This window comes from Lissotriton vulgaris, chromosome 3_1 (genome assembly GCF_964263255.1).
Source record: "Lissotriton vulgaris chromosome 3_1, aLisVul1.2, whole genome shotgun sequence".
Classification (NCBI taxonomy): Eukaryota; Metazoa; Chordata; class Amphibia; order Caudata; family Salamandridae; genus Lissotriton; species Lissotriton vulgaris.
This window is the reverse complement of record NC_141689.1, coordinates 211,437,701-211,459,746: the sequence shown is the minus strand read 5'-3', so window position 1 is coordinate 211,459,746 and position 22,046 is coordinate 211,437,701.

The following is a 22,046-nucleotide window of genomic DNA, read 5'->3' as shown; positions in this document are numbered from 1 at the left end:
GGGTAGAAAATTGTGTTTTTCTCATGAAAGTCTGCCTGTTCCTAAAAGTTGAGAAAATTATGATTTTAGCACTCCAAACCCTTTGTTGATAGCATTTGCAAGGAAAAAAAACAGGCAGGCAATCAGAACAATTGCCTGCCAGCGGAAATGCAGCGGACGGTCTTTCCGTCCGCCGCTGTCACCCCTGGCATAGTTAATCAGAACTCTAGTACAGCGCAAATGTTTGCAAAATGCCTTCCACTCATTCAGGATGCCAGGTTTTTTGGATCTCCCCGTTTTGCACTTTTTACTGTACGTAAGCCTCACTACATGTGTCTCACTCACAGTAAACACATGGTAAATGGACTACACATGCTTATCGCCAGAGTCTGCCTTTTAAGATAAGGCTACTGTGACACATGTATGGTAAGGGGCACTTGGCTGGTTACACTTGAACATGGGGTCACCCTTTGTGCAAATGTGTACTAGCTGCACGTGTGAGACTACTGAAGAGGGGACTTGGCAAGGATGGGACTCTGCAGTGTTACATTTTGACCTGAGATATGCTTTATAATATTAGTGGGCATTCTTGGGGAGATGACTTTCAATCAGCCTTATGCAAATATGTATATATTTGCAAATGAATGCATTGTAATTAGTAGTGGAAAGGTGCGTTCATGTTTCTTGATGTTTTTTATTTAAACATTATACAACAAGTCATACCTCTGGTTTCCTTAATGCCAGTTGGCCCTTTATACCAGGTCATGCCCAAATGTTTTAGCCCTCAGTCTCCTGTTTTCTAAACCCATATATGTTGACTATTAGGACTGCCCACTTTACCACTGCTAACCATGGCTAAAGTGCTTTAGACATGGTAAAATTAGCTTACACCCAATTGACATATATAATTTACTTGGATGTCCCTAGTACAGTGATGCTACATGTACCCCGGGTCTGTATATTAAATGCTACTAGTGGATCTGTAGGACAAATTGTGCTATCCACGTAAGAAACCTTTTAAATACGTCTCAAGCCTGTCATTGCAACCTGAGTGTGCAATTTATACTGCCATTTCAACCTGAAAAATACACTTTTTATCATACCTAACCCTTCATTTTTAATACATATAAGTCATACCCAGGGTGGTCCTTAAAATAGCCAATAGGGACGGGGCTGTGTATTTGTAATGTTGGACTTTTCAATGCGTTTGATCGGGTGGATGGGCAATTTATCTTCCACATTTTAAGAACGTTCCGCTTCTGCGAAAAATTCCTGACCAAGATTAAAGCAAAGTATTTGACCCCCACTGCAAGGGAGTTAGTCAGTGGGGTAAGCTCAGGAGTGTTCCCGGTTGAGAGGGGAAAGAGGCAGGGGTGCCCCAACCCCCTTACTGCTTGCCTTAAGTATAGAACCATTGACAGCAAGGATACGTCAAATCCCACATATTTCTGGAATTCAATTCACAGAAGTGGAACATAAGATTTCACTTTTTGCGGATGACATCCTGCTCTCCCTGGCCCCACCTCTACCTCTCACAAGTCTACGTTCCATGGTAACACAGTTCATATGGCAAGGAGGGAGTGCATGACTTTCCCACAGGGTGCTTCGATTGTCCAAAGCTGAGGGGGGCTTGGCACTACCGGATTTTTTTTTTTTTAAGTTTGAAGTTTATTAAGGCATAAAGAAGAAAAGACAGTGCAAGAAGAAACAATCAGCAGTTATAGAAACAAAAAATCTCTTACGACAGAATAATATTGATCCAAGAAATAATGTGAAGTAAAAAAAAGAAACATTGGAAGTTAAAATTAGGATGCATTAATAATTTTACATATACTAAGAGAAAAACAATTTACGGTGGTTTTTGAACTTCAACAGTACGTGGCGGAGGATTGGGAGATGACTTGGCAATTCTAGATAAATATTCGGTAAGGGGAAGCCATAGAAGGTCGCGTTTAATTGCTAGGGAAATAGGGGAGACAAAATTGGTGTCTAAACGGTGATTGAAACAAACCGCATTCCACCATGCAGAAACAGAAACATCTTTGGCCTGTTTCCAATGTGATGTAATGTGATGGAAAGCAATGGCTATCAGGAGATCAAGTAGTTTGTGTTTATGGTGGGGTCCAGAAAGATCAGGGGAAAGGGAGCCTAGTAAAATATGAAGGAATGACAAGGGGAGAGTGAGATTAAAGAGTTTTTGTATTTGAGACCAAACTAAATGCCAGAAATGAAGAATGGGAGGACATTCAAAGAGCATATGTATCAAGTCAGCCAGTGGGCAGGGACAGGACCAACAAGTGGGAAAAGTGTCTGGAGAGAAAGAGGATAAAGTTGCGGGGGTGTATAGCGTACGGTTATATAGAAAAAATAAGGTTTGCGTAGTATTGGCAGCTCTAGATGTACTTTGAATTTTAGACCAATTTTTATCCCAAAACATAGGAGGCCAATTTTGAGACAAATCATCCTCCCACGCCAACTCAATTTTAGATTTAGTACGCTCAATAGATGTTTGAAGGGATTTATAAAGAAAAGATGCAGATGGGGATTGGTCAAGAGCATTTGAGATGGAAAGGTGAAGTGTAGGAATAGTGTTGGTGGCAGGGAGAGAGGAAAGATATTGAGTAAGGGAGGGAAGTAGAGATAAGTATTGTTTGCGGGAAGAGGAGGGTAACGAGAATTGGGTTTGGAGTAAGTGGAATGGGAGAGGGCGAGAGTTAGTAACAAGTTGAGAAACCCATTTTAAACCACGGGAATGCCAGGATTTCCAATAGATTGAACGATTTCGAATTTTAATGAATTTATTATGCCAAATGGGTTGGGTAGAAGTAGAAGATGCAGAAGGGTAAGTGGATATTAATGGTTGAAGAAGAGAACGTGTGCGGGAGATGATGGGAGAACGGAGAGAGGTGACGTTAGAGGAGAAGGAGAGAACTTCATTGAATTCATAAGGGTGAAGGAAAGATGATTCAAGTGTTAGCCAAAGTGGAGGATAATACGGAAGATCCGAAGAAATCCAACGTAAGGCTTGTTTTAAGGAGAAGGCATTATGATAAGATTGAAAATTAGGAAATTTAACGCCACCCAGAGATTTTTCCTTCTTTAAAGCAGAGAGGGCTATTCTGGATTTCTTGTTTTTCCATAAAAACTTCAATAAGATAGAATCTATTGATTTGAAATGATGATTGGGGATGCGAATGGGAATCATAGAAATAGTGTATAGAACCAAAGGAGCTAGCATCATTTTTATGGAGTCCAGGCGACCCCACCAGGAAAGAAAGAGAGGGTTCCAGCGGTTGATGGAAGAAGTGAGCTTAGTAGAAAGGGATTCAAAGTTAAATTTGAGGGTGTCATAGAGACGAGGGGCAAACGAAACTCCTAGATATTTAATCTTAGAGGGTTGCCAGGAGAATCCAGAGGAGTCGAATAGATGCTTTAGACATAGGGAATTCAGGGGTAGTATTTCACATTTGTCCGTGTTAAGTCTGTACCCAGAGACATTAGAAAAAGCGGAGACTTGGTTTAGGAAGGAAGGAAGGGTTATTTGAGGGTCTGAGCAGTAAAATAAAATATCGTCAGCGTATACCGATAATTTTACTTGTTGTTGTTGGGAACCATATTGAAAACCGGAAATATTTTCGTCGCGTCTAATTTTGGTTAAAAAGGGTTCTAAAGCCAAAATAAACAAAAGGGGAGATAGAGGACAACCTTGACGAACTCCTCTTTGGAGGGGGAAATAATCAGAAGTGATGCCGTTAGCAAAAATGGAGGCATGGGGACTAGAGTAAAGTAGAGAGATAAGGGAAATGAATTTGGGTGGGAAACCGAACCAACGAAGAGCTTGGAACATAAAATCCCAGCCAATTCTATCAAAAGCCTTCTCGGCATCGAGAGAAATGGCGGCTAATGGGGAAGTAAGAGAAGAGGCTCTACTCAAAATGTTAAAGAAAACACGAGAATTATCTGATGACAAACGACCTTTAACGAAACCAGATTGTTCCGGACCGATAAGGTCTGGTAGTAGAGGATCTAATCTAAGAGCTATAATTTTGGCAAAAATTTTATAATCTGTATTGACCAGGGAGATCGGGCGATAGTTTTTACATAAAGTATGATCTTTGTCTGGTTTGGGTATTAAGCAGATTAATGCTTCTTGGAAGGTCCCCCGAGAGGAACCAGAATCAACAAATGACTGAAATAACAGGAAAAGTTTAGGGAGGAGAAGGGAAGAAAAATGATTGTAGAATTCAATGGTGAAACCGTCTGGTCCAGGGGCTTTTCCTTTACGTAGAATTGAGACGGCATGAGAGATTTCAGAGGGGGAAATATCTAAATTCAGCGTTTGAAAATCTACATGTGAAGATTGTGGGGAAGGAATATCTCGAAAATAAGCAAGAAGATCATCAGGATCAGGGATAGATTCAGGAGTGTATAGAGTTTGGTAGAAAGAGACAAATTGAGCTAATATATCTTTATCTTTGAAGAGGGAAATACCAGTTGGACCTTGTAACGATTCGATCTTTGTTTTCTCTTTGCGTATTTTAAGATAATTAGCTAGAAGCTTGCCCATTTTGTTTTGTCCTCCATAATAACGGGAATTACACTTAAGGAGAGAGTTTGATGCTGCGTTAGTGGTAAATTTATTGAACTCAATTTTGGCTGAAATAAGGTCGCGAAGAGAGGATTCAGAGGAAGAGTTATAATATGTGTATTCAAGTTTCTTTATTTTATCTAATAATTGAGTTGATTTGGTGATTGATTGTTTTTTCTTTTGAGAAACAAAGTCAATGATAAAACCTCTAGCAGCTGCTTTGAAGGAATCCCACACCGTGACAAAGGAAGATCCAGGAAGATGATTTAGTGTAAAGAATTCAGAAGTGAAAGCTGTAAATTTAGTGGAGAATATGGGATCTAGGAGTAAAGAGTTGTTAAATCTCCAACGGCCTGAATGAGGAGAGAAGGGAATAAGGTCAATGTCAACAAAAACGGGGGCATGATCTGAGATTAAAATGGAACCGATGTCTGAATGAGTGGCTAATTGTGCTAAGGGTTTGCTAAGGAAAAGGTAATCAATTCGAGATTGGGAGTGATGGGTGGGGGAATAGAACGTGTATTCTTTAAGGTCAGGGTTACATAGTCTCCAAATGTCTACTAAAGCATAATTTCGAATAGAAGTAATAAACTGGGAATGCATTTTGGAGGGAATAAATTTAACCTTGGAATTCCTGTCAAGAAAGTGGTCTAGAACTTGATTGCAATCACCACCAAAAATAACATATTTCTCATTAATTGTAACTAATTTATCAGAAATAGCTGGCCAAAATATTTTATCAATACCTGTAGGAGCATAAACATTAAAAATAACGATAGGAATTTTATCAATAAGAAGATTAGTAATAACCCAACGACCATTATCATCATTTTCATGGGATACAACTGAAACATTTAACTTTTTATGACATAAAATAACAGTGCCATTTTTCTTACCCAAAGCTGGAGAATGAAATACATGTCCCACCCAGCAACGTTTAAGTTTGCTAGCCTCCTTGTCTGAAAGGTGGGATTCTTGGAGGAGAGCTACATCAGCTTTGAGCCGCGTCAAGTGGGTTAAGACACGTTGACGTTTAATGGGGTTATTTAACCCCTTAACATTCCAAGTAACTACTCGGAATTTGGAAGGTCAGTAGAATGATATGAAAGAGGATATATTGAAAAGTGAATAGGAAAAAAGAGATAAAAGTAATAAGAAATGCAAGAAACAGGAAATGTAAAAGGAAGAGATCAAAAGTGAATAAAAAGAGTGTAGTAAAGAGATAGAAGTGAGAGAGTTGAAGAAAGGGATAGAGAAAGAGAACAGTAGAAAAGAGAGAACAAAGCATGTAGAGAGTAGTAATATCATAACAGATAAGAGAGATCAAAAAGAACTGAGGGATGACGACGCCAGAAGAAGACGACATCAACAACGGAGACTCACATCGTCGAACACCTGAGGAACCAGCGAAGAAACGGGATGGAGGGAAGTACGGATACACCGGGATGAAGAAACACGGGGAAAAGGATCTGTGAAAAGGTAAAAAAAAAGTAGATAAGAACATTAAAAATACATATGGGAGATGAGACAAAAAATAGCACTAGAACATCACATAAAAAGAGGTAAGATATATAGGGGTGGAGGGCATGTGGTCATATACAGGGATCAGAAACAAAGAATGCTAAGGAAACGTATAAGCAGACAAATGAGGAAACACGTCAATCATAAACAACACAAAACGGTTAGACGGGTCTTGCAGTGTCCATGTTTTCGGCTTCATGGCGACGCAGGAACTCTTCAAGGACGAGTGGATCTTCAAATGTAGTTGTTCTGTCTTTATATGTCACTTTGAAGAGGCAAGGATGTAGTAGTCCATATCTGGCGTCAAGTGCTCTTAAGCGCGGTCTCAAATCCAGGAACTGCTTCCGACGGTCGGCTGTGACCTTAGCAACATCTTGCGAGAGGTATAATCTGCGGCCCTCCCACATAACTTGTTTTTTAGCCTTCACTGCCGAAAGAACTTGGAGGAGATCCGTGTATTGAAGGAACAGCATGATGACTCCGCGAGGCTTGTTGGAAACTTTCGGGCCAAGTCTATGTGCACGCTGGATATTCAGAGATGTGGAAGAAGGAAGGTCCAAGATTTTTGGTAGAAAGGTTTGGAAGAATGTTGTTGGGTTGGATCCTTCTGTAAGTTCCGGAAGATTATAAAGGCGAAGGTTGTTCCTCCGGTTGCGATTTTCCAACTCCTCCGCCTGACGTTTGAGGAGAGAGACATCTTTTTCCAAGAGCGAGATTTTTGCACATGAGGCATGAAGATTCTCTGTAGATTGTTCTACCAAAAGGACCCTTGATTCCAGCGTAGACCACTTGTCATGGAGAAATTGTAAGGTTTTAGTGGTTTCAGCCATGAAGGGTTTAAGTGCACGGAGTTCTTCCAGAATAAGATCCATTGAGGCAGAGTGTGATGAGGAGCCTGGAGATGGAGGGTCTTTTTTCAAACGTTTCGTTGAACCAGGTTGTAAAAGTTTACTGGGTGGCGTAGTTTTGGGAATTGCGCCGTGGGCGGCGTTTGGTTTGAGGAGAGCAGGTTCCTCCATTGTATTAGGTGTCGTGGAGTCCGAGTCTGAAGAAAGTTGTGGCTTGGTTTTGGATGCTGTAAGTTTAAGGGTGCGAAGCTTCCCCATAGATGGCAAAATACGGAATAGCAAAGACTCCACAAAATCAGGAAGAGGAAGCTGTGATAAATATGCAGTAGGAGGTACGCTTTATGAAGAAAAATGATAAGAAGCGTAAGTAACTGCGTCAAGGAGTTTTGAGAAGTGACCTAATAGCAGTTACAAAACAGATAACATTTCCTCAAGAAGAATTAGCCATAATGTCTATGTAAATATAATTATCACCACATGTCCTCAAATGACAGCTTGAAATATTGAAAGTAGCTTAACAGGATTTAAGAGGCTACATATAGAATAGCGTGCTTCCAACGTGTGGGGAGAAATGCTTGAGGCATGAGGGACAATGCTGAGGCAAGTGAAAAGACAAAGAGCGGTAAATTCGTATAAAAACCGCTAAACAAAGTCACATTATAAGGGTATTGTTGCAAGAGCTGGGTTCATTAAAGCATGTAGCCTGTGCGTGCAATTAGCGTGTTACACACGCAGAAGCATGAGAGCGCCGCCCGGTGACAAAGAGGTCCGCTGAGGTGCGTAGGAAAATGGCGGCCGCCTAGTGGTGAAACGCGTCACCGGCGAAAACTGCACATATCGCCGGAACAGAGGAGTGCAGGACAGCTAATTCCGCTCACCTCACGTTCCGACGACGATAGATATCATTGGCGCATCCGCAGGTCCGGTATGGAGGAAGAAAGTCGCCGGCTCCGGTGGACGACTGGCGGAGCTCCGCAGTTAAGCCGCCATCTTGAGCGGCGTTCAAGCCACGCCCGCACTACCGGATTTTAATTTATACTATAAAGCGGTGCAGCTGAGGGAAGTTCCTGAATTGTCGGCCATGGAGTCAGACAAGCACGGCTTCATATGGACAGGGCAGTTATGGGGAAGTACATTTGGGACATATTGTGGAAACCTAAAGCAGATTCCCCCTGAACGCTTACTTGAGCACGCTGACACACACAACTCTCAAAGTGTAAAGCACGGTCACTGGAGCAGGGGGGGGCTGGCTACTTTCCTTTCCTCCCTCACACCCATATATTTCAGGCCCAAACGTGGGTCCCATGCTCTTCATGCCGCTGGAGTCAATCTATCTTTGCTAATGAGGGGTGAAACCCGGAAACTGGTCATAGGATGCGTGTTTCCAGTCCAGGGAGGACCTGGCCTGGCAGTTCAGGCTGGACTCTTCCCATTGGGCACAGGGTCAAGACTGATTTGCATATGGCTGGGTTCAGGCGTGGAGGTTGGGGTTTGCCTAGTGGTCTCAGACCTGTTTCCTAACTGGGATGTATGAACTTTTCAAAATTGCACCCAATTTTTTTTACCTCCCCCCCACAGAATGTTACAGGTACAATCAGTTAATACATTGGATATCTCACCCAGACATGAGGGAAGCAGCCACGAGAGAGCTCACAACCCTTGTGGTTGGAGATACTGGCACAGCTAAAGAAATTTTCGGATATCCTCTACCAGATGAGCCGGGTTTTGTGCTCTTGGAACTACGGAAAGACTCCTTGCGATTACAAATACTTGAGGACAAGTCCATTATGTGGCCCTGCTTAGGGGTAGCCAAAATGGCAGTGGCAGCTGCATGGAAAAAAGCGGAGGCCCCTTCCCTGACCCAATGGCTTGCCAGGCTGTGAAAGGCAATAATGATGGAATGGTTAACGGATTCCTAATCAATTTTTGAGTATATATAGGGTCCTCTGCTGTCATACCTTTCATACATTTTAAAGGGCTTGCCTCTGTGTGCCTGGCCTGCCAGAACAAGGGCTCTGCATTTATTCCAGTTTTGAATGTACTTGTCGATGGGGGGAATGAGTGAGTTATGGTATTGCCACAATACCACTGAGAACTATTGTCTCTATATAGCTCCATCTCTGGATAGGACCTGTACCCTCATGTGCTACACTCCCTTTATTTTTGTTACTATTTAGTAGAGGGTTTGAAGGGAGGGGGGAAGGAGGCAACACACGTCGGTTGGTGGTATTTAGTTTGTGAAGATTGTTTTAACTCGGCTATGTCTTCTTCTCATTTGATGATCACTGTAATACTGGAAATAGCAACTCAGCTGTGCTGAGGAGTAATGCCATCCTCTGCATTGTGTTGTTCTTGTTCTACAACTGTTACTTGAGAAAATAAACAAGAACTCTGAAACAAAATGTTGGACTTTTACTTTTAACTTGCACTTGCCCTGGTATTGAAAAACTCTTAAATTCATTTTCCACACTGACAGGCCTGTCTTTCTAATGGAATAATATTGAATTACCTTATTACAGTCAATACGTGAAAATGTTCAAATGGGAGCAGATAGGAAGGTTGTGTTTAATTAAGTTGGATTTTAAGTCACAATTCAGAAAATGCTGTTGTCCTGATCATTTGGTACCTTAGCCTGTAGCCAAGGTCGTCTGACTAGGTATAGCTGGTAGTTTATCTTTGTGTATTGCTCCCAGACAGTGAGACAATGGTGGTATAGGTATTGGCAGGATTGCCATCTCCTATATGGGGGGAGCTGTTACCTACCACACTTGCCTATCACAAATCCTAAGCCTGAGCACACTCACAAAGATTTTGACACTAATCTTTTGTGACCCCCAGACAAGCGTGGGCCAGGGCAGGAAGGCAGGACATTCTAGAACACCTCTAGTGGTGGAATCCTCCAGAACCTTCTCATACTTCAAATTAGGCACCAGGTATAAAAAAAAGGACCCTCAGTCCCAACTAGTCACTACACCTCTGGACTTGCGGATGACTCACTAGCACTGCTGTGCTTCTTTGCAAGAACGACTGCTACTCGGATGTCCAGCTGCTTGAGTAAAATGGATCGGGTCAACATATTGAACCCTGGACCACCAGAGTGACTCCAAGGCCTTGCTGGATGGCTTCTTGATCAGAGCCGCAGGAACAGAAAAGTCTCCAACCACCATGAACCTAGCACCTGGACTCTGTCTGCTGTGGATCCTACCCCAAAGCTGTGCTACCCCAGTCCTGGATCCATGGAAGTGAGCCTGAAGGTGCTCTCCTAGCCCATCTCTCCTAGCCCAGCTGTGGTCCTGTGAGCAGAACCAACAGAACACAATGCAGTTCCGCTTAGGAGTTGCCATAATGCAATGCTAACCTGACATTTAACCTCACATTGTAGTCCACAGCCTTCTCAGAACTGCTGCTGCATGACGCCTTCTTGATGCAGGCCTTCCCATTGTATTCACCTCGTCGACAGCATCCTTAACAATAATACTGGACTTCGCATTGTAGCACTGCAACCTCTTTGGAGCAGCAGTTGAGCGACATATCTTAAAAAAGGGATTGGCAACAACTTGTGACTTTGTTCTGGTCCAGCATGACCAGATAACTATCGTTGGTGCTTTGTGCTTCTAGGCACTATTTGTACTTGAGACTTAAAAATTGCATATCTCTGGTTCTATTGATTGTATTTTTGTTGTGTTGGTCGCAAATAACGTATTAAAATGTGCTCTATGTTTCTAAATTGGTATGGGACTTTTCCTTTGTTGTATTTTAACTCTATTACTGTTTTAAGTGCTACATACACACTTCACACATTGTCTCTAAGTTAAGCTTGCCTGTGTTTGTGCTAAGCTTCCAGAAGGTTTAGCAAAGGTTAATTTGGGTTTTGCTTGTGTTTCAACCTGAAAAAGACTGTGGTTTCTGCTTGATTAAGGTCTCACCCCCCTTAACCAGTAATTCAATCTACGACAACTATTTTAACTATTTTTAAAAAACATTTGTTACAATTTTTATTGTATTGTTGCCTTTACTTTAATATTGTTTGGTGTTGCTCAAATATATCATCCGTTCCTCTGGGGGCTGATGCTTATTCCAAATCAACTAGAAGATGAGTAGGGAATTCTAAGTAAACTGGTGTGTACCTTAACAAGATTATGTTTTGGTAAATTGGTGGTTACCCCCTCACCATAACCCGTAAGCATTGAGAGACAATCAAATAAATATTTAATTGCCCCTTGCAGTCTTTTCTCGAATTCTCCCCCCAGCATGCCCCACCGCTCTTACCTGCAGCGGCCGTGGCTGGTCAGAAATGAAGAAACAGTTAATGTGTGATTTGGAGTGGTAGCTTAGAGCAAATATATACAGCTACTACTGCATAATGGTATAGAAAAATATGCTTACAAATAACACCCCCTTTTGAAATGAATAATCCACATTTGCACCTAAAACAGACATTCTCAACTTGAAAATACATTGGAAAACTTTCTGAATCCTACAAAATTCCTAATTCATGCCTTTCCCTGTTGTTCTAGGCGGCTACCATTGGACCTGCATATGTTTTAAGCCCTTTTCTAAATTAAGCCGGCTGACCTTGAGGATATTTCAGTGGGAAATGGACTTTCCAGTGGTAGAATGCCTACAAATTCTGGGCCTCATTTAGGAGGTTTTGCCGTAGGGAAGAGCAACAGGTCTTTCTAGTGCGCTTTCCTATGGCAAAAGAAAAGGGCTGGAATGCGTCGATCTATAAGATATGGTGCATTCCTGTCCCTTTTTCCCTGCGCCGGCACTCAATGGGGTGCCTGCGTTGCGGGGATGATTATTTTTGTACTGAAAGGGAAACCTTTCTGTACAAAAATAATCACAAGATGCTTTTCCTCTTTCTTACAAGGAGAAATAAAGATATTTCTCTCCGTTGTGCCTTCCTTACGCCTCCCCTGGGGAGGCGTAAGCTTTTGGCACTGCCTCAGATTTACGATTTCTCATAAATCTGGGGCAGTGTCAAAAGGCTGTGGATGTTGCTGGCAACGCCCCCAACAACACCAATACGCCCTTTTAACGCAGAACACTGTGTTAAAGGGACTGATAATCATCAGGCAGCATTAAGCCCAAAAAAGTGGCTTAGTGCTGCCTGATAAATATCACGCAGGCTTCTGCGCCACGGAACGTCACAAAAAGTGACGTTCCGATGGCACAAGGGGCCTTATAAATGAAGCCCTCTGTTTTTTATGAGTCAATTCCTGCGAATACCAAACTAAAATGTTCTCCAAATTATAAGTTAAACCTTCATTATAAACATGCTGCTAAAGATAGTTCACTCTTTAGAAGATCAGCCTGTTACTGTCACAGGATGATGTCAACTCACTTTTCAAATATAGTGTCAAGGAATTTCGTAATATTAACATCTACTATTAACATCTATTTTCCACGTAAGAGTTTCTACTGTGCCCGATAGACATAGTTATATATTGCCGGGCGAATGTTGTATGATGCTTTTTCTTTATTTCAAACCATGTGTTGCTGTCAGTCAGCTCAATATATGTTTAATACAAAGTCAACAGCCGACGCGTTTCGTCCCCTCCTGGGACATCATCAGGGCTTTATCAAAGAGTGTTGTGGTTCAACATAAAAAAGTCTTATAAACTCCACGAATATCCAGCAGATGACCAAAAACTGTATATGACCTCTGCCCGGTCCACACCTCCATCTAAAAAAACTCTCTAGTAATCCCTGCCTTCAGTGTGGCCCCACCGGTTTTCAATAACTTTGCAATGTTTACAGAATCCTTCTATCAACAATATTCCAACCCTACGAAAAATATCCAATTCAAATTATATCCTTACACTCCGTCACCCTTTCGGTCAGAATCCACCTGTGACACCCCGCAATATTCCTCCAAAGTTCAAAGTGCTCACAGTCCTTCTACTCCACCATTATTTGACGTATCAATGTTTCGCGAACAGCGTCATGTCCATCGCTTCCGGTCCAATAAATCCGGAATGACATTCCGGATTTGTATTAAACATATATTAAGCTGACTGACAGCAACACATGGTTTGAAATAAAGAAAAAGCATCATACAACATTCGCCTGGAAGATTGTTTTTGGGATCTCATTTGTAAATGAGATATTTGGAATCATAACACAGAACTTTGTATTAGCACACTCCTCCTTAATGTTGATTTATGTAATAGTCCAATGGGTTTTGGACGATGCCTCTGTAGGTGTTCATCACCACCCCCTTTTCTGAATCATTTTGTCCACCATAAGCGTGGAAGGGTATACTCAGATGTGAGTCCCTTGCTCATTGCACCATCAGGATTCAAGCAAGCCGGGCCGAAGACGGCTGAAATGCCAGAAACCGGTCCCCGGTAGCTTTTTTCCTTCCCAGTATAAGAATTGGCTTGGTAGTCTGGTCTGCCCTGTTCCCATGATGCACTGGGCCAGGGACAGACTAATTTGCATGTAGCCAGGTTCTGAGCTGGGATGGTGCAGTGAGCTAAAAAACGGTGATGGATCAAGCCCTGTCTTTGGACTGGGTAAGAGTGGTCTACTTAATTCAGACACTCTGTTCATCACCACCCCCTTTTCTGAATCATTTTGTCCACCATAAGCGTGGAAGGGTATACTCAGATGTGAGTCCCTTGCTCATTGCACCATCAGGATTCAAGCATGCCGGGCCAAAGGCGGCTGAAATGCCAGAAACCGGTCCCCGGTAGCTTGTTTCCTTCCCAGTATAAGAATTGGCTTGGTAGTCTGGTCTGCCCTGTTCCCATGATGCACTGGGCCAGGGACAGACTAATTTGCATGTAGCCAGGTTCTGAGCTGGGATGGTGCAGTGAGCTAAAAAACGGTGATGGATCAAGCCCTGATCTTTGGACTGGGTAAGAGTGGTCTGCTTAATTCAGACACTCTGTTCATCACCACCCCCTTTTCTGAATCATTTTGTCCACCATAAGCGTGGAAGGGTATACTCAGATGTGAGTCCCTTGCTCATTGCACCATCAGGATTCAAGCAAGCCGGGCCGAAGACGGCTGAAATGCCAGAAACCGGTCCCCGGTAGCTTGTTTCCTTCCCAGTATAAGAATTGGCTTGGTAGTCTGGTCTGCCCTGTTCCCATGATGCACTGGGCCAGGGACAGACTAATTTGCATGTAGCCAGGGTCTGAGCTGGGATGGTGCAGTGAGCTAAAAAACGGTGATGGATCAAGCTCTGATCTTTGGACTGGGTAAGAGTGGTCTGCTTAATTCAGACACTCTGTTCATCACCACCCCCTTTTCTGAATCATTTTGTCCACCATAAGCGTGGAAGGGTATACTCAGATGTGAGTCCCTTGCTCATTGCACCATCAGGATTCAAGCAAGCCGGGCCGAAGACGGCTGAAATGCCAGAAACCGGTCCCCGGTAGCTTGTTTCCTTCCCAGTATAAGAATTGGCTTGGTAGTCTGGTCTGCCCTGTTCCCATGATGCACTGGGCCAGGGACAGACTAATTTGCATGTAGCCAGGTTCTGAGCTGGGATGGTGCAGTGAGCTAAAAAACGGTGATGGATCAAGCCCTGATCTTTGGACTGGGTAAGAGTGGTCTGCTTAATTCAGACACTCTGTTCATCACCACCCCCTTTTCTGAATCATTTTGTCCACCATAAGCGTGGAAGGGTATACTCAGATGTGAGTCCCTTGCTCATTGCACCATCAGGATTCAAGCAAGCCGGGCCGAAGACGGCTGAAATGCCAGAAACCGGTCCCCGGTAGCTTGTTTCCTTCCCAGTATAAGAATTGGCTTGGTAGTCTGGTCTGCCCTGTTCCCATGATGCACTGGGCCAGGGACAGACTAATTTGCATGTAGCCAGGGTCTGAGCTGGGATGGTGCAGTGAGCTAAAAAACGGTGATGGATCAAGCCCTGATCTTTGGACTGGGTAAGAGTGGTCTGCTTAATTCAGACACTCTGTTCATCACCACCCCCTTTTCTGAATCATTTTGTCCACCATAAGCGTGGAAGGGTATACTCAGATGTGAGTCCCTTGCTCATTGCACCATCAGGATTCAAGCAAGCCGGGCCGAAGACGGCTGAAATGCCAGAAACCGGTCCCCGGTAGCTTGTTTCCTTCCCAGTATAAGAATTGGCTTGGTAGTCTGGTCTGCCCTGTTCCCATGATGCACTGGGCCAGGGACAGACTAATTTGCATGTAGCCAGGTTCTGAGCTGGGATGGTGCAGTGAGCTAAAAAACGGTGATGGATCAAGCCCTGATCTTTGGACTGGGTAAGAGTGGTCTGCTTAATTCAGACACTCTGTTCATCACCACCCCCTTTTCTGAACCCCCTTTTCGCACCACCCCCTTTTCTGAATCTGTTGGTAGTTGAGCGTGATCTTTGAACTCGAGTTCGGGTGTATAAGATTTTTTGAATGATTGCTCTCCAGTGCACGAAGTAGGAGACCCTTCATCGTCTACTCTTAAGATTATTTGTAGTTATATATTGATAAGCAATGTGGACAAATGGTTGTATAACTATACACATGAATTTGGTCTCCGTAATACCACCGTCAATGCTTACAAAAAATGCTAGGTTTTCACATATCTCCCTAATGACACACATCTTTTCACAATATGGGCCAAAAGAGTTGCTAACATCTCTCAAGATGGCCGACAGGGAAGTGCAGCTCTTTGTTTATTGACAGAGGAAAGTGAGTGCGGTTTGTCTTTTGGTTTGATAGAGAAGAGGTTCAGGGTCAATAGCAAAGTGAAGTACATAAAGGATTCAACCACAATGATGGCCCAATATTTTAGCTGCAGTTCAACTTTTGGGTTTCCTTACCCTTAAGAACATTTTACTTTGTTGATTATAAATGCTGTATCTAAACAAGGTTGGACTTCAAATATGTTTACAATCTGGAATATGAAATATTGAAATATTGTAAGTCCCTGCAGCAAATGTGGCTGATCGGTAGCCCCTAGGATAAAAAAAAATATTTTATCCTTTTACAACCAGTTTATACTTGAAAATTCTTTCATTAAATACATTTAGTAAACTCAAGTCCTCCAGTTTACGAGAATTTCAAGCCCAGTGGTTTTTGGGTGAAACGTCCTACATAGGGACGTATATTTCCTCTACAAAAATATATATTAACGACCATCAAATATCAACATATGTTTAGTTTTAAACACACTGCATGTCCCAATTATAGGACTAGGAAACAAATGCAAAATATTTTACTGGATTATAAAAACAATTTTAACTGTAGCTATTAGTGCTAAAGTCATAAACAGCTTGGTTTGTCCCAAACATTTTGCTGCATCTGTCATTATGGACAAGTTCATCGAGCTTGCTTCTTCATACGGTACATACTTTCCTGCTAGCATTGCCTATTATAAATACACTGTGTTATCTTTGCCTTCTTTAAGCATCTTTCCAATGTAGATAAATCTATGTTGATATTTTTGCAGTAAACGCATTAGAATGCCTTAAAGATTTAGGGGCATATTTACTGGAATTGTGGTAGAGGGCAGCAAGTAGCCTTCCTGCTCTATCCTACATCATAGGGAAAGGACTTTCCAATATGGTGCATTCCTGGCCTTCTCCCAGCACTGGCACCGTTGTGGCTGCCTAACACCAACACAGGCACCCTCAAACCATGGTGAAAGGGTGGCTGCATTGCAGGCAGGAATGTTTTTGTGCAGGAAGGGGTACGTTCCTTCGCAAAAACAATCCATTGAGACGTTTTTTTCTTTTTATGTCTGCTCACGTTGGGAGGTTTAAGATTTTGATGCATTCCCAGGTTTATAAGGTCTTCAAAAACCACTCACCGCAACACACATGGATTGCCTTCCTCGCTCAGAGTGATTTGCACTGCGTTGCATTGCTTCATATTTGTGAAGCCATTCAAAGCCATGCAAAGTGCCTATGCATGGATTCACAAATATGATTGAGAGGTTTGCGTAGTGCATGTACCACATTGTGTGGTGCAAGCATGATGCAAAGCCCCCATAAATATGCCCTTAATCTGGATTTCTTGGTAAAAATGGGGACGATATCAGAAGAGTTGACATAAGAATAAAATGTACAATTGACCATGGATTCTGAGTTTTTGTTGGAGTTTGATGTAAAGTAATTTTGGGATCTAAATTGGGGAATATTTAATGCTTTGATATTTTCTGATCTCGAAAATTCATATTTCTTCATGTTTTTTTAGCTGTTTTCATAATTTTTGTTGCCCACTCACTTGGAAACAAATACTTCTCTCCTCTAGATGCCACTTACAACTGAAAATTGCATCTGTGCATGCAACAATCTGCAGATCCTGCTAGTCTGAAGTAAGGTCCTGAGTCAAACGTGGAAAATGTTCAGTGAAGAAGAAACCAGACCCATCATTGTTTTTTGCTGGACTTCCCATATGGTAACACCACATGGATGAGATTGACATTGTAGACTGCACTCTAAATGCTCAAATATTTTATAATATGGGGAGTGGTCTGGCAGTAACCAAGGTGGCTGCTCAGTATGGAGGTTCCTGACAGAATCTGTTCAGCAGGCTCCAAAAACTGAAGGCCCACAGTCTTACAGAGAGACCATCACCTCTGGGGTCCGAGATTTGGATCTCATTAACAGACCCAACTAGGCAACGCATTGAGACCTAGAAAGAGTCCTTAGTCTGGCTACAATTGGTGAACAGTTGTAGGGGTTGCAGTGAGACAAAGAGGCTGTCTGTGAACTGATCCTGACACTGAACTGGGCCGGGTCTGAGTTTGGGATGCTGCCCCTTCCTAAATGGCAGTGTGACTGGTAGAGCAAGAAAGAAATGATGACAGGTAGTGAAGCCAGGCCCATAAAACTTTATAAATAAATGAATAAATAAAGGTGGAAGGTCTCCAAGCGTGGCGGACTGAAAGGATCATAATCCTCCCTTATTCCTCAGCAGGCTGTGGTGAGCAACTCTCTCCTCTCCCTACTGAATTATTGATATTGAGTGCCTCAGCCATTATATGCACCTATGAACTGCATGCCCCTATGCTGGGGATAGGTAGCCATCAGTGATAAATCGGGGGAATACAGCCTTGATTCTAGACGGACATTGTGCATGGCAAAGGTGACAAGTGGGCCAGAAAAAATGAATGGACACATTAGTGGTGCTAAATACGACTGAGGAATCCGTATCACAGTGGGCCAGTGAACAACAGGGCGAGGCAGTGGAGAAGGAATGAGACAGCCCAGGACCATCCTGCAAGGGCTTAATGACAGCAACCCAAAACGTCCAACATACAGTCAATCAATCAATCAATCACAGGCATTTATATAGCGCACTATTTACCCGGAGGGTCTCAAGGCGCTGGGGGGGGGGGGGGGGTGCTGCTACTGCTCGTATAGCCAGGTCTTGAGCTTCTTCCTGAAGGAGAGAGGTGGTCTTGGGTCAGGCGCAGGTCGGTCGGTAGGGAGTTCCAGGTCTTGGCGGCCAGGTAGGAGAAGGACCTGCCTCCCGTTGTCATTCTCCGGATGCGGGGGGCGGCGGCGAGGGCGTGGCTGGCTGATCGGAGATGTCGTTTGGGAGCGTAGAAGTTGATGCGGTTGTTGAGGTAGCTGGGGCCTTGATCGTGTAGGGCTTTGTGTGCGTGGGTGAGGAGGCGGAAGGTGATTTTTTTGTTGACAGGGAGCCAATGCAGGTCTCTCAGATGTCCGGAGATGTGGCTGTGTCGTGGGATGTCGAGGATGAGTCTGGCTGAGGCGTTCTGGATCCGCTGGAGTCTCTTCTGGAGCTTGGCGGTGGTTCCGGCGTAGAGGGCGTTGCCGTAGTCCAGTCGGCTGGTGACGAGGGCCTGGGTGACCGTCTTCCTGGTCTCGGTGGGGATCCACCGGAAGATCTTCCGTAGCATGCGCAGGATGTTGAAGCATGACGAGGAGACGGCGTTGACTTGTCTGGTCATGGTGAGGGAGGAGTCCAAGATGAAGCCCAGGTTGCGTGCGTGGTCTGTCGGTTTGGGTGCGCTGCCAAGGGCGGGGGGCCACCAGGAGTCGTCCCAAGCAGAGGGTGAGGAGCCCAGATGAGGACCTCCGTCTTGTCTGAGTTCAGTTTCAGGCGGCTGGTCGTCATCCATTCTGCTACGTCTTTCATCCCTTCGTGAAGGTTGGCTCTGGCGGCGGCGGGGTCGTTGGTCAGGGAGAGGATCAGCTGGGTGTCGTCAGCGTAGGAGATGATGTTCAGGTTGTGTTGGCGTGCGATGGCCGCGAGGGGGCTCATGTAGACGTTGAAGAGGTTGGGGCTCAGCGAGGATCCTTGAGGGACGCCGCAGATGACTTCGGTGGCCTCTGACTTGTACGGTGGTAGACGGACTCTCTGTGTTCTTCCGTGCAACTGAAAATGTATTCTGTGATGGTGAAGGTCAGCCTCCAGAGGGAAAATGGAAAATGGATGATGAGTTGACGGAAATGAAACTGTGAAGAACATAATGGAAGATGTGAAGTTCCAGTGAAGACAGATGGATCAGCTTTGCAAGGAGTAAACCATGAAAAAGCTTGAAGACTATTAAGGACGTTCAATGAGGAATAATATCAAAGTAGTGGGTGTTACATGAAATGTGGAGGACCGAGCTAGGAACTCTTCTGGAAGACTTCATTATGGACACACTGAAGCCAAAGGGCATCTTCTAATTTTTTTCCATAGAAAGGGTAGACCGAGTCCAAGTCCTGCTGCCACAAGCTGGAGCACCTCCCTGATAGTGAGGACCTTTAACCACCGAGATAGGGATATATCCTCCAAGCTGCCTAACAGAGGGACCACTTGCATTTTGAGAATGCAACAGTTCAAATATTCCCAGACTTAACATTAAACGTGCAAAGGTCATCATTCCCCTTCATTGACATTAAAAAAAAGTCCTTATGATTTTTCCAGCTAGACTGCAGGTAACTGTGCAATGGAAAACATGGCATTTTGGTACTACAGGGTCTACCTGGAAATGGCTAGAGGACTGAAGATCTGTTGAAAGCAGATCACCACCTTGGGGGGGTGACAAAAAGGATTTCAAACAGGAATGGGGGATGACAGGAAACAAAAGTTCATGATTTGGACTGGATAAAAAGGGTTAGACAAGAAGGAAGATGGACTGAAAAGATAAGATGGACCATGAGGTTAAGGACCAGACTGCTGAGACTTATGAGAAAGAATCTGAGATTCCGTGATCTTGAAGCGGGCCAGTACCCTGGGGTGGCACTATAGAGACACAGTCATTGATACAGATGAATAGAAAAATGTTGGTATTAGGGGATTTCAGACATGAGTAAGGTCTAAAAGTGTATACAAAGTTACTTGGTTATGGAATCTCTTGGTTGGGCAAAAGGCACTCAGCCAATGGGGCAAGCAGGTGGTTGGAACCTGCAGTTTAGGGCAGTGGGTTGGGGCAGCTGGTTAGAAATATGAGAAAGTTTGTTAGGTTATTTGTTAAGAAGACGTCCAACAGATGTGCGCTATAAAAGTAGAACAGACAGAGAAGAACAGCAAACATCAACGCACCAATAGTCAGGAGAAAGAAACGTAGTGACAAGGCCTATCCAGTCAAGAGATTGGAAGCACAGAGTGAAAACTGTGTCCACAGTGAATTCTAAGAATACTAGATTAAAGTTGATTTCATGGAATGTCAAGGTACTGGTTAGCAAAATTATAAGTGAGGTGATAATACAGTTCCTCCAGCTGCACAAATCTGATGTGGTCATGGTCTTGGAGGCTGGTAGACCTGGCACCATTGGCGTGGTTCTTCCCTACATTTTTTGCCTTTACTTCCTGTGTTTTTGCTGTGTGTTGGACTCCGTTTTGCTGGTCTAGATTCTTTGGGCACTTTGCCACTGATGTTCATTGCCGAAGTGCAAGTGCTCCCTTGTGCAAATTGTTGTTACGGATTAGTGATTTCATGAGGCATATTTGTTTTACTAGTCAGACCCTAGTACAGAGCACTGTGTGCCCAGGGCCTGTAAATCAAATGCTACTAGTGGGCTGCAGCACTGCTTATGCCACCCACAGAAGCAGCCTGTAAAATGTAACTCTTGGCTGCCATTGCAGAGCCTGTGTGAAGTCTGGTACTGCCATGACGACCTGGCAAGTGCACCTACTTGCTTGGCCATAACCTTCCGTTTTCTTAAATGTTAGTCACCACTAAGGTGGGCCCAAGGTACCCCTGTGAGTAGGGTGCAGTGTATGTGACAGGTAGGACATGCTGTAATGTGTGTGGCATATCCTGATAGGGAATTACTGTCAATTTCGTTTTTCACTATTGTAAGGCTATCTGTTCCCATAGGATAGAATTGTGAGTTTGTTTATATTATCTTATACACCTAACTACCCCTGGGAACAAGTAGGAAAATAGAGTTTAGTACGCTTGAACTCAGAATGTCGAAATGCATCTTTTAGTGAGGGTGATTTTTGCATTCTGTGTTTGAAAATATCACTTTTAGAAAGTAGATATTTTCTTCCCTAACCATCCAGTGTGCTTTTGCTAGGTATGTGTGTTGCATGTCTGGCGTTTGGATGATAGGGGCTGGAGAGGGGCAGTGGCTCCAGAGAGCCTGATGAGTCAGGGCTGGGTTGAATAGACCTGGGCTGCATTTAGAGTCGGGGAAAGTAGATTTCCTTTCACCTGTATGAGCCTGACCTACCTTCCACAATGCTGTCTCCACCTCATGCCAGGAAGCTGCACAAGTGAGGACAGAACTGTTTTTGGCTCTCGGCCGTCAGAGAACAAAGGATATTTGTGTATAAAAAGAGGGGCCTAGACCCCAGACTTTAAGATCACTTCTGGGAATGAAGAGTAATCTTTGCCAAGGAGAAAAGCCGGAGAAGCTGAGGAAGAATACTGCCCTTGTGCTGTTTGCTGTCTGGGGTTGGCCTCCAGTGGCTGCTTGCTGCCAAGGAAACGAGAAAAGGACTTTGCTCTTTTGCTTTGTTACCTGCTTGAAGAAAAGATCTCAAAGGGCTTGAACTTGAGCTTGCCTTCTGTTCTGAAGTCTCTGGGACACAAAGACTTAATTTCTTCTGTCTCTCTCCATCTGGAACTGCTGTTTCAGCTGACACAGAAGGAAATTGCAACACCGACGCCAGCAAGCAAAGCCGTAACCTGCACCGAAGCCGTGGGCAAAGCTCTAGAAT